Source organism: Chrysochloris asiatica, unplaced genomic scaffold, assembly GCF_000296735.1.
Source record: "Chrysochloris asiatica unplaced genomic scaffold, ChrAsi1.0 scaffold00019, whole genome shotgun sequence".
Classification (NCBI taxonomy): domain Eukaryota; kingdom Metazoa; phylum Chordata; class Mammalia; order Afrosoricida; family Chrysochloridae; genus Chrysochloris; species Chrysochloris asiatica.
In genome coordinates this window covers 24,293,375-24,304,468 of record NW_006408537.1, presented here as the reverse complement: position 1 = coordinate 24,304,468, position 11,094 = coordinate 24,293,375, and the positions used below count along the sequence as shown (strand labels likewise).

General features: G+C 37.7%; 1 pseudogene; it reads right to left on the bottom strand.

Annotated features, from left to right (window-relative positions):
* Nucleotides 1–1,087: 1,087 nt before the first annotated feature.
* Nucleotides 1,088–1,582, bottom strand: LOC102834898 (annotated as a pseudogene).
* Between the last annotated feature and the right edge of the window lie 9,512 nt (nt 1,583–11,094).

Genomic DNA, 11,094 nt, shown 5'->3' with positions numbered 1-11,094 from the left:
CTTTCTCAGAGCACCCTGTCCTTGTTTTAAGGTTTACTATTTTCTCAAAAATTCATGAGCATATTGCTTCAGTTTTTAAAATGGTCTTCTATTGGGAAGCAGTTTGAATCATGGTTAAAAGCTTGGATTGTAGATCCAGAGAGTCAGGCTTTGAATCTCAGCTGTGCCATAGCTTTGTGACTTTAAAGAAACTTGTGTGTTTCTTTTCCTTTCTTTCTTTCTTCTTCTTTTTTCTTCAAATAAATGTAAAATTTTGTTACACAAAAATGTAGTAGTAGCCAATTTGTTAAACTTAGCCAAATTTATTAGCATTTCATAACTTTCTTAAAAATTTCTATTTTCATTATAAATTTTTGGTTTAAAAATTGTCCCAACTCATTTTATTCATTTTATTATGCCATGAAAAACACTAAATGCTATCTTTGAAATGTTCTGTGCCTTAAATGAAATAATATTTGTAGCATAAGTTTATTTAAACAAACCAACATGTGGGGAGGCTTCAAAAAGTTTGTGGACAGTTAATTATCTTTTCATTCCATTTTTCCACAAATATTTTGAAGGTCCCTCCTACACATCAAGTACTCTTCTAGCTCTGGTAGCGTAGTGGTTACAACTGCAAACTTCAAGGTTGGCAGTTCGAAACTACCAGTTGTTCCGTGGGAGAAAGATGAGGCATTCTGCTCCCGTAAAGATTTATAGCCTTGGAAACCCTACACAGGGTCGCTATGAGTTGGAACTGACTCCAAGGTACACAGCCACCACCAGTGTAAACAGGAAATACTAATAACAGTGCCATCATGAAACTTAATACCTGTCAACACAACACAATTGATAGTCTAACTAGCTGGTGATAGTTAGAAAACATAGTCTCTCTATCTCTTGATATGACTGATAATACTAGCACTTTCATTAACTGATACCAATTTCATTATTTCATATTACTCACTATACTGAGTATCTCCAGATTGGAATAGTTTTATGTGGGATATGTCTAAGTAACTCAGAAACTGCATGTCTATGTTTTGGCCCATTTGTCCTTATCTTTGGTAGGTTTGTAAAGCCTAGAAAATTTCTACTGATGTTGTTTTCATTTTTTTTCTTTCATTATTGCCAGTCATTTTTATTTTGCTTTCTTTTGTTGCCTTTTCATCTTTCCTTGCTGTCTGTGTAAAATTTTCAATTCCAGTTTCTATAAATATCTTTCTTAGAACCTGGAAATCTCAGCAGCAGTGGTTTTCCTTTTTCCTGTTTTGTCTGACTTCTCTTTTATCTTCTTTTCAAGCCTTAAAAATGCTTCCTGTTCTTAATTTTGCTGGGTGTAACCTTCTAGTAACAATTTTAATTTAAACTGATATTGGCATTCTTTCTGCTGGTTTTAGTCTTTCTTTTTAAACTTCTTTCAAGTGTGATAAACTTATTTCATGGATGCTTCAATAGTTTTTGATTTCTTCAAAGTTTCAACTGCCAATTTCTATTTCTTTCTTTGTTCCTCTTTTTGCTTTTGGCTATCTTATTGTTTACTATGAAAAAGTGTAAGTGGGTCCTGTATCCTTTCCTTTAACTTTAAAATTTCCTTCCCCATCCTCTCCCTCCCCTCATTTTTGCTGCTTTGGGGCTTTTCATTTTGAATAAGTTCTTTTCTTTAGTCTACAGCCAGAAGTGTTTTATGCCATTCTTCTACTGTTGAACTTCATCCTGTGTTGTTCCAGAATGGTGCTCTAGAATTTCTCCATTAATGTTGGTTTCTTTATGTCTGTCACTCACTTGTACAAAGTTCTGGTGATCATGATCATTCTGCTTCCCTTCCTGTGTGCTGAAGCAATTTTTAATTCCTAGGGTGGTGCAGTTGGACAAAGCACTAGACGGTAAAGTAGGTTTGTCAGCAGTTCAAACTCAGTAGCCGCTCATTGGAAACCCTATACAGACAGGGTCACTATGAGTTGGAACTGACTGGGTGGTACCTAACAATAACAACAAGAACCACTTCTGTAGAAATACATGGTGTTACTGTCTATAGGAGCTTTATTTGATATTGATGTAAAAACTCTATTTCTAAAGTACTCCAAATCCAAGTGTCATTTATTCTTGATATGGCTCTTGACTCATTATGATTTGTTTCCTCTTCTTTAACAAGATTTCATAAATCAATTTCTGTTCTTTAATTGCACTTCCAATTTTCTCTATCATTTCTCTGAACTTTCCAGCAAAACTGGGTATAGACTTCACTTCTTTCTTCTTCTGATGAGGTCTCTCTACATTGTTATATGTTTGGACCAATTGTTACTGGATTTTTGCTTTTTCTATTTTCCAGCTGATAATCAATTTGTTTTCCAACATGCTTAATTCTGAAGTCTTTTATTTTTTGGAATTTTAAGTAGCAATAACTGTGTTTACCTTTTTCTATGTTAATAACTTCATTTAAAAATTTTCCCTCTGTGTGTGAAATTCTTCTTTCTTAGTCCAACTACCTTTCTGCTTTGTTTTGAAGATGAAAAGGCTGAACTTCACCTGAAGTATTAAAGCAGCCATCATTATTTTGTCAGAATCATTGTCAGTGTGGCCATCTTTCCTTGCAGAGACACTTGGGTTGCTCAGACTACCTGGGCCTGGGGTTTGTGTTGTGGGCATGTCTGGTCCTTCAGATGGTTCCCTGCACCAAGTGCTGAGCCCTGAGGGGCTGGTTCTGCCTTAGGGTCTTCATTTGTAAAACGGGATGATACAATACTTAACTTATAAAGATGTTATAATGGTTGAACTCGTGAATATATTGCAAACTTAAAGCATTTATGTCTCAGAGTATTATTTCTAGTTGCTCATCAATTATTCTGTACGTTGACCTTACTTATTCTTTTTAACACTGGTCACATACTTCCTTATCTTTAGTTAGTCAGTCAAACGTAAAAAAAAAAGACAACAAGGCTTGAGTCTCTAGGGTTGCCTCTGTTGCTTAAAGACTAGATGAATATCAAAGGAGAAACTGTTCTTTGGTAAAAAGTCCTGTAACCCAAAAGTGGAATAAGAACTTCCTGTTCCAGTCTTAGGAAGTGCAAAAGCTCTGCATGTTACTACACTGAATTCATAACTTCCTATTAGGTCATTTGTCCTTTTCTCTTTGACTTGAATTACAGCTTCCCTTTTAGAGTTTGGACAAGCCAGTTTCTTTTAGACTTTTTTTTTTTTTTTTAATATGGAACGTTTCACAAATTTACATGTCATCCTTGTGCAGGGGCCATGCTAATCTCTTCTGTATCGTTCCAATTTTTTTTTATTATATGTGCTGCCGAAGCAAGCACTCTTCTAGACTATTTTGTATTTAAATAATTCCACTAAAAGTTTGTGAGAACACTGTATATAGTCATGATAAATAGGTTTCCAAGGCCAACTTGCCTTCTTACTATGTGACAATAGAAACCACTGCTTTTACCAAACCCACATTTTCTAAACAGTTCATGTTCTTAGAAGATAGAAAGAGGTTCCTTACTAAGTTCTGTGAGTTTCCTGCCATTGAAAGTATTCCAGAAGACACTTGAAACCACTTCTTAAGACAATATGAAGATTAGACTTGGTGGTTCCCAAAAGTCCTCTGAACCCTGAAATTCAAATGATCCTTTGTCTTAGTTCTATGGTCAGAAGAGAGGCAGGGAGGGAGAGAGGAAGAGATTTAGCATACTCATTCAGCCTTGCTAAATTTGCACTTTTGTCTTTGGAGTTGCTTCATGCTTCTTAAAGTGGTACTCTTCTGCTTGTCCTTTCTGACTCCAAACTTAGATATCTACTCGGTGGTCCGCTATGTCTATTTAAGTATCCTTAAGTCAAACGCAAGGTCCCGGTGTAGCGCTGTAGGTTAATGCACTGGACTGCAAAGTCAGTTTGAGCCACAAGGTCAGCATTCACGCATACCAGCTGCTCCTCAGAAACCCTATACATGGTCACTATGAGTCAGTGAACAGGAAAAGGTAAAAATCATTCACTGCCCTCTTCTACCCAGGAGGCAAGCTAAAATGCTCATCAGGTCACCAAATGGGACCAATCCTCCTAGTTTTCCCCTGCCGTCAAACAGGTATGCAGCCTGGCCCCTCCCCGGACTCTGACCCCATATAGGCCCCTGTTGCCCTCCATTCGGGGTTCAGAACCAGGATAAATTAGCTCCTCTGAGTCAGCCAGCTTAATAAAATCTGAAACTCTGCTTCACTTCTCCTAGTGGCCTTGGTTTCTTCGACTATGAATCCAAAACTGCTGTAACATCGGCACCTACTCAACAGCACTTAACAACAACAGTTCTGACTGGACCTTATACAAAACAGAATGAAACTATGCCTGGACCTGCCTCATCCTCATAACTTTTGTTATTCTTGAACCCATTGTTGCGGCCACTTTGACACTCCATTTCCTTGGGGGTCTTTCTGTTTTTCACTGACCCTCTGCTGTTTAAAGTCCCCCTCCCCCCGCCCATAAGTTATGGGTTTATTTTATGAAAAAAGTTTTCATCCAGAGTACCATTTCAGACTATTTGTGTACACATAAACAAGAGATTAAAGATAATGAACATAAACAGGAAATAGAATAAACTGACTAAGGTTTGATATGGCCACGTGAGAAAGGAGGAAATTCCCTTCTGAAAATGTCAGTGCAGTATATGCAGGGATCTTCTAGGTGGTGGGGGTGGAAGGTAGGATGTGACAAAGCTGGAATAATGGGCTTCTTCAAGGTCAATTCAGAATATACATTCCACATTCCACAAGGTTGTCCACCACACGTCCACACAGAACGATGTATTTTAGAACCTCCTGTCTCCCCCTGTGTCACACCACATTACCCAACATCATGTCCTTGTCCAGGAACTGTAACCTCCTGATAGCATGTCCAAAGTATGAGAGATGAAGTCTAGCCATCCTGGCTTCTAAGGAGTATTCTGCCTGTACTTTTTCCAACACAGATTTGTGGTTCTTCTAGCAGTCCATGGTATTTTTAATATTCTTCTCCAACACTATTATTTAAATGCATCAATTCTTTTATGGCCTTCCTTATTCACTGTCCAATTATCACATGCATATTCAAACCTACCTGCTTCTCCTCATAAACCCTATACAGGTTTGCTATGAGTCGGAACCAACTCAATGGCACTTAACAACAACATGAAGCCATTGAACATACTATGGCTTGGGTCGGGTGTACCTTAGTCCTCAAACTGGCATCTTTGCTTTTGAACACTTTAAAAGAGGTCACATGTAACAGATTTTCCTAATGTAATATGTCATCTGATTTCTTGACTGTTGCTTCCATGAGTGTTGATTGTGGATACAAGCAAAATTAAATCTTTGACAACTTCAACATTTTCTCCATTTATCATGTTATCTATCAGTCTGGTGGGGGTATAATCAATGTAAGCATAGTATTTCTTTGAATTCTCATACTCTGTTTTAAAAAAAATCTATTCAAATTGATACTGTACTCTATTGTTGTTATGTGCTATGGAGTTGGTTCCAACTCATAGCAACCCTGTACAGGTTTTCCAAGGCTGTAAATCTTTATGGGAACAGAAAGCCTCATCTTTCTCTCATGGAACAGCTGGTAGTTTCAAACGGCTGACCTTGTGATTTGCAGCCCAATTCATAACCTCTACACTACAAGAGCTTCTTGTATAGCTATTTTAATGTTAAAATTTAATTTAAAACTAGCAATCATGGTGAGAAGATAGAAAACTTGTGTCTAGGGAGATTTCTCTCTGGTTTCATGTGCAAATGGCAAACACATTACAGTTTAAGAAAACTCTGGTCAACATCTTAAACTGGCATCCTAGGTTCAAAGTTATTATCCACTGTTCTCTCATAGACCTTGGGAACTGCTCTGTAAGACCCACCCTCACCAACCCACCAGGTCTCCACCTCAAAGGGAAGGAGGAATCCTAATAGTTGAGACTCCTATTGTTATTTTAAAAGTCCCTGCTCAGCTCATTCAGGCTTCTCTTTCACTTGACTCTGTGAGCTGTTTACAATGACACATTTTAGTAGAATTATTTCAGAGACCTGTCTTAACTCAATCTGGTTGTGCCTCAGTGAACTAATAGTCTTTGTCCTGAAAAAGGGGTATATTATGTCTTACATCTTGCTACAATTCATGATGTGTCTTTGGAGAAGAATTGTACATTTTATGTAATTTGTCAAGGACAATTTCAAAATGCATAGCATCATCAATCTCTCTGACAACATCTCTAATGGTTTTACTCTGTAGTCAGAATTTTGCCAAATGCAAGCTAAGCCTAAGACTATCACACACCTGCTCCCTGCTTATTGTTTCAGATGTATCATCTGTTGAAAAGACAACTGAGTTTAGGAAAAGAATTCATCCTTGAAGCATTTTTCTCTAATTAAGTTAACAGATGTTTGACGCTTATACCTGGGGAATTTATTACTTCAGTTTTAAAAAGTAAGAGAAATTCTCAAATCTGCCTTCATAATAATTGCTTTTTTGATAAATGTAGCCAGCCTAGTAATGACTGATAATAGTCAAGAATTTGTGATAGTTGTCATTTCCAACCTTTTGAATGGCATTTTCTAAAAGTGCTTTCACTTGAATTATCATCTGGACTTCATTGTTGCCAGGGGGGATGCCTGAACACTCTCTCTCACAGTGGGAGGACAGACAGTTGTCCTGGCTCTGATGGGTTTGGGGAACTGGAGCAAAAGGCAGGAAATAGCATTAATGTCTTCTGTGATGACACAGAGGCAGAGAGCAGACAGCAAGTCAAAGGTCAAAGTAAAAAAATGCACAGTTAAACCAGTCACCACTGCAAGAAGAGACTGAGGCAGACAACTGTTGCCTGGTACAACCTGTAGGTCAAAGAACTAGTGAAAATGAGAGCAAGGACCCATCGCAGGAGAGAGGCAAGCAGGATAGTGAGAGGGCAGAACATAAATGACACTCAGGAACCCTGCTGAGTTTCCGGCTCTTTACCTGCTTTCTGATGTCTCTACTGCATAAGAGTGCAGAAAAGATTGAAGTTTAATCCTGCATGAGAAATCTAAATACAGCATTACTATTGTAATTGTTAATATTTCTGATATCATTAAGAGATATTTGAAAAAACAATAGATAACCTTAAAAAAAATGTGCAAACATTTAGACCAAAACAGGAGTATGTGAGAAAATAGAATAGGTCAAAACTTTTTAGTTTGTTATTTTCTTTCAATCTAGTCTGTTCTTGTTAGTTTTAAATCACAGTAATTAGTGTCTATGATTGGCAAGTATTTGTGAGAATTACAATTTATGAAGAAATGATCTATTTATTGTTAATAAGACAAGTTCTTGTAAATTCACAGATCAAAAATCCGAACATGAAAGAATTGAATTTTTTAAACACCATGTCTCAAATTATACACCTACTTTGACAGTTTTAGTATCTTGATTAAATATTTTATGATGATACTACTTAAGATAAAATGTAAAAGCTAATTTATAGTGACACTTCTTTATGTCAAAGAATCCTAGGCTGATTTATTGCCAAGTTGAAGAATGAAGTGAACACAACCATTTCTAAAATAAAGAGACTTTGAAATTTTCTTTCACACTCTAAGTCAAATAGCTTCTGCTAAACAATTAATATGAAACCAAAGTCTTTAATTTTATAAGATTCCACTTTCCTTTCCTATGATGCCTCCTTTAGTTTCATTCTTCAATTTAGCTTCATTCTTCAATTCCATTCAGTGAGGCAGTACTATGTTCTGTACTAAGCAGTAAGTTTGGAACACTATGCTCTGGTGCGAGGACTGTAAGATAAGCACTCGAGTGTAATCTTGGTTCAAACTCACCAGCCACTCTTCAGAAACCCTATACAAGATCAGTATGGGTCAGAACTTACTCAGTGGCACTTAACAACAACAGCAATGCCCAACTATAACTCATTTTGATACCTACACATAGAAGAAACTAATTACCAAGACTTCGAACTTCATTGTTCTCAGGCTTGATTCTTATCATACTCAAGTAAACAAAAAAGTGTTAAGCAATTTCCAAACTGATACTCTGTTTTTCCAGTTTTCTAATTGCCTCTCATCATCCTTATTTTGTCTTCTGTTAAATGAGTCCTGGTGTGGCGCTGTGGGTTAATGCGCCAGACTGCAAAGCCGTTTGAACTGTAAGGTCGGCGGTTCAAGCTCACCAGCTGCTCCTCGGAAACTCTATACAGGGTCGCTATGGGTTGGAACTGACTCGACAGCACTTCACAACTACAACAACAATGTAGTATAATGCTTCGTACAGAAAGGACTTAGGGTATGTGAGTGTATGTTGTTGTTGTGTGCTGTGGAATCGGTTCCTACTCATAGCGACCCTTGTACAGGGTTTCTGAGGCTGTAAACCTTTACAGGAGCAGAAATCCTCATCTTTCTCCCACGGAGCAGCTGGTAGTTTCGAACTGCCGACCCTGCCCTAGTCGTAACCACTACGCAACCTATAATTATTTAATCATGTTTTTGGTTGAAGTGGTTGCAGTACATCGAATGCAACCAATATAATTAATAAAATATAGCACCGTGATTACATCTTAATAATATAAATTCAGATACTCTGAGTAGTGATAACTCACTACCACTAGCCAATTCTAACTAATAAGGACCCTATAGAACAAAGTAGAGATGCTTCATAGTTTCTAAGGTTGTAAATCTCGAAGGAAGAAAACCGTCTCATCTTTCTTCTTTCTGCATAGTGTCTGTTGGGTTTGAGCCAGCAGTCCAACAGTCAATCTATTGCACCACCAGCATGAGTACTATTGCTTAAACTTAAAAGGATTTTTATGAGTAGATGGCTTTCAAGAACTTGTAAAGGGGAAACAAATGGCTTGGTGTTTTATATTGGTACAGTAAAGCCTATGACAGCCAGAACCTGTTTAAGGCTGAAACCTGTCAAATATTCTCTACTAAATGAGAAATAGAAAAGTGGTAAGACTGCATACTGTCAAAGGTGGAAAACTTGGGAGACCCAGAAGAACAAGGCAATTCGGTCAAGTTTCAATTCTCACAGGTTTCACCATAATAGTTTATGTAATGAGGACACATCGAGGCATTACAAAATGTAGACGAAAGGATGAATACAAGAGGATGCTCTCAGGACAATGAAAAGAAAGCAAAGCTGGCAACAAGGAGAAGAAGCCACTGCTTATGGGACAATGCACAATCTCATGGGACAGTGAGAGTAATAGCAGGTGGCAGCAATGGTAGCAGAATGAAAAAGAAAGATGTAACTGTCCTGGTTGACAGCATTTTGGTGGGAGGGAACTGGAGAGAATAGGGAAAAGATTGAGGACAGAGAGACCAGATGGTGTTAGTGTTGAGCCAAAACCCAGAATATGACATGGACTCAAATCTTAGCAGTAGAGACCTAGTGAAATGGAAAAATAAAGACAACAAATAGGAAAAAAAAAAAAAAAGTATTTCTTCTTACCAAGTTAACATATTCAAATGTTATCTCTTCTAAACACTATCTGACATGGCTTAATAAAAATACAGGAGAGCTATTTACAATAAGATTAATAAAATAAGAGCTAAAAGAAGTGCAGCATATGCCAGCCCTAAAGGTCAACAGAATGGTTACGTGTGAGCATAAAACTACAGCTTCCTCCTAGCCTGGATGAAAAGGGAAATTTTATAAATTATAAAACACTCATTACATTATCATTACCTGAAATTAAGACACATGGCAAATAACAACAGCCAAATATTTAAGAGACAAAATGTTCCTGATCAGAGGCATATCTACCTGACAATAAAAGGAGTATGCAAATGAATCATAATCTCAATATGTTGCTTGTTGTTAAGTGCCATGCAGTCAGTTTCAACTCATAGTGACCCTGTATAGAGTTTCTAAAGTGTGGCTGGTGGGTTTGAACTGTTAACCTTGTGGTTAGCAGTTCAGTGTTTATCCTACAGCCCTACACCAGGATTCCAATCTCAATATAGACAAAATAAAATTTGTACAATTACTTCTGAGAGCAACCTAAATAAAATTCTGACAGCTAACAATTGAGGGTGAAACATTGGTGGTTTAGTGGTAGAATTCTCACATTTCATATGTGAGACCCTGCTTCAATTCCTAGTTAATGCAGTTAATACAATTCCTAGTTAATTCACAGTTTCCACACTTCTGTTAGTAGAGATTTGCATGTAGCTTTGGACTCCTGGTGTGGCACTGTAGGATCAGCACTGGACCGAGAACTAGAAGGTTGATATTTCAAACCCACAAGCTGTTCCTTGGAAACCCTATTCAGGGTCACTAACTATGAGTTGGAACCAACTCGACAATGGCATTTAACAACAACAACATGATACGGGACAGGTTTCAGCAAAGCTTCCAGACAAAGACTAGGAAAAAAGTCCTGGAGATGTACTTCCAAAAATCAGTCAATGAAAACTCTATATATACAACAGTCTAATCCATGGAAGGATGAGACAACCTTTTTGGCATGGGTGGCCATGATTCAGGAGTCAACATAATGGCAGCTAACAACAATTGAGGGAAAGTTCTATGAAATCAATGACAAAAAATGTCATTGTCCAAAGGAGTGGACATCTTGTGGTTTGACCTGATCCAAGGATACTGACTTATATTTAACAAATGTTGGGAATTGGGACACATTTATAAACAAAATAGTCATAGCCCCTGCCCTCATCAAGCTTACATTATAGTCAGAAAATAAGCAAAGTTTTTTTTTTTAAAGATTAAAATACTAAGACCATAGGTGGAATACTGATCCCCAACCAGAATCTTCTGAGGTGGGAAATTTCCACTTGAAAGGACAAGCAGACCAGCCTGGAGCAGCGAGAGCAGAAGATACTTCTTGAAAGAAAAACCAGCAGGAAAAATCAAAAACAATAACAGCAGTCTGATTGACTACTAAAAGAACAAGCAAGTTGTTTGCCAGGAAGCCATCAAGGCAAGTTGTTGGGTCTCCTCAGGGCAAACCCTCTTCCAAGACTGAGACTTAAGGGGAATACATGAGCAGGCATGTGGTCTGGCTGGTGACCACGTTGGTCACTGATAAGGGGAAGTGGGGGAACAATAACAATGAACTTGTGAGCTAAGTCCAACCATGTTCAATAG